This window comes from Equus quagga, chromosome 15, assembly GCF_021613505.1.
Source record: "Equus quagga isolate Etosha38 chromosome 15, UCLA_HA_Equagga_1.0, whole genome shotgun sequence".
NCBI classification, from domain to species: domain Eukaryota; kingdom Metazoa; phylum Chordata; class Mammalia; order Perissodactyla; family Equidae; genus Equus; species Equus quagga.
The window spans coordinates 60,849,569-60,851,837 of record NC_060281.1 but is presented as its reverse complement, the minus strand read 5'-3'; the positions used below and the strand labels follow the sequence as shown (position 1 = coordinate 60,851,837).

Below are 2,269 nucleotides of genomic sequence, written 5' to 3'. Positions count from 1 at the left end.
CTAATACTCTTTTCTCTTCCCTATAAGTGATGATGGCCTCTCCGATCTTTAGAAATTTCTCACTGAACAGATAACAGTGTTGCTGACAGCTCCCTCTGCATTTCTCTTTCTCAAAATAACTGAGGCTGTCACTCTACTGGCTATTCAATATGCTTTTAAAAAAATTAGTTGCTTCCTCCTCCCGCTCTCCTCCCCACCAGGCTGTTTAAACTGGAACTGCTACCCATGGTCCAGGGAAGTAAGAACACAAAGACTACACTCCACTGGCTCCCAGTGCCTGTAGGCAAAACCCAAAGGAACACCCTTTCCTTACAGAGCTGCTTCCTTGTCTTTGTTCACAGGACCACTTTTGATAGAACACCTCGGGTGAGTGTTACGAGACCGACACAAGCTTCAGGCCTTGGTGGCAGATGGGGATCTTCCAAAGTCAGCCACCTGGGATCTGGAGTTTTCCAAGTTATTAGTGTTTGCTGCTATTCACAGGGTTTTCATGGCTAATTTTTTCGGAAGTGAGTGGCCAGGTCCTTCTTCCTAGTCCGTCTAATCTGGAAGCTCCGCTGAAACCTGTCCGCCATGGGTGACCCTGCTGGTGTTTGAAATACTGGTGGCGTAGCTTTCAGCATCATGGCAACATGCAGATGCCACAGTATGACAACTGACTGACGGGCAGTGTGGTTCCCTGACAAGAAACGAACCCAGGCCTCAGTGGTGAGAGTGTCGAATCTTAACCACCACACCACCGGGGCTGGCTTTAACAAGCTTGAAGAAAGCTAATATACTAAACTGACATCAACATCTGAATCTACCAAAAAAAGGATGGAGAACCAACTTGATCAGGACAAAGAAGGGGCGGATGAAGGTGGAAGGCAAAACAAAGACACAAAGAAACTGCACCAGGATGCTGTGCTGCATCAGGGCCTTGGGTGAGCGGATGGAAAGCTTGGCACATATTCTCTATAGCTACCAGAGCTATGGGAACACACTGCGTTTGGCCCAGCCTGGAGTCTCTGAGGCAAAACACCTATCCCCTGCTTTCCTGGCCAGGCCAGGGCTGCTGGTGCCCGTGAATGCCTCTGACTACTGCATGGACCCTTACAAGTGGGTGCAGCTTAAGGCCATTCTCTCCTAGAAGAACCCCAGCATGAGCCTGTGGCTGTGCAAGGCCAACACCAAGGATGAGGGTGTGCAGGTAAGCCCGCGGGTGGACAAATCTGTGCAGCACTTGCTGGGGCTCGCACCTTAAGCAGCTGTTTCCCCTGGGGCAGCAGAGGCTGCAAGGCACCCTTGCCAGCCTGGGGAAGACATTTGCTGGTGATTGGCTGCAGGGGCTTGATCCAGCTGCAGAAGGATGGGGAAGACAAGAGAGGAAGAGGCTTGGGGGCCTGTGACGTCAGAAAATGACAGGCAGGAGGAGCTGGGGCAGCAGGATGCAGCAAGTCCTTGGGAAAGGAGAGCAAGCAGGCACAGGGAAATGCTGCGGTGGACTTGGGAAGCCAGCTTTCAGTTTTTGGAGCCAAAATACGGCTATTTTCACTGTAAAGATTGTAAGATCAGTTGGAAAAGTGCTTTAGGTGTGGTGCATTTCTGGAATGCATAAGGTCTATTTCAAACAACTCTGTTGACGATGCCAAATGAATTTATCCCTTATTGAGTAGATTGCTTCTACGTCAGACCTGTTCAAAGTCTCACTGTTCCTTTTGTCAAAAGACAAGACATTGAACTGAGGAGCCTCACTGACAAGAACTGTGTGGTTGCTGCAAAGTGACAGGCTCTCCTGTGGCAATATTTACACCTTCAAATAGGTCACGTGACAGACAGAGTGACTTGTACAGGACACCTGAACGCTTCTTGTAACTTACTATACTGCTTTCCTTTTTTGCAACTTAACTCTGAACTGGCATTGGAAAATGGATTAGGCTTTTGTACATTTTCTAGGTTGTATGACAATTGTGCAATGTGAATAGACTAGAATAAATGCATGTAAAATAGGAAAAAAAAAAAGGATGGAACCTCCAACCATCTTGGAGCCTGGGCCCTTGACGATTGGCTGAACTAGGCACACTGGTTACAGAGGCTGTCACCATATTCCATTCTGGTTGATGGCAGGTCAGCAGCCTGCAGTACAGGGCTCACCCCAGGGAGGGCTAGAGAAGCTTCTCAGTTCCAAGGGGATCACACTCCGAGATTCTGCTTTATTCTCGTTCCAGGCTGCTCCTTAAGGGATGCTACCGGTTTGACAGCATTCTCTGCCTTTTGTCCTCTGAGTTGG

At 48.8% G+C, this 2,269-nt stretch overlaps 1 pseudogene; it reads left to right on the top strand.

Annotated features, from left to right (window-relative positions):
• Positions 1-669: 669 nt before the first annotated feature.
• LOC124226942 (ZAR1-like protein) lies at positions 670-1,802 on the top strand (annotated as a pseudogene).
• The last annotated feature ends 467 nt before the right edge of the window (positions 1,803-2,269 follow it).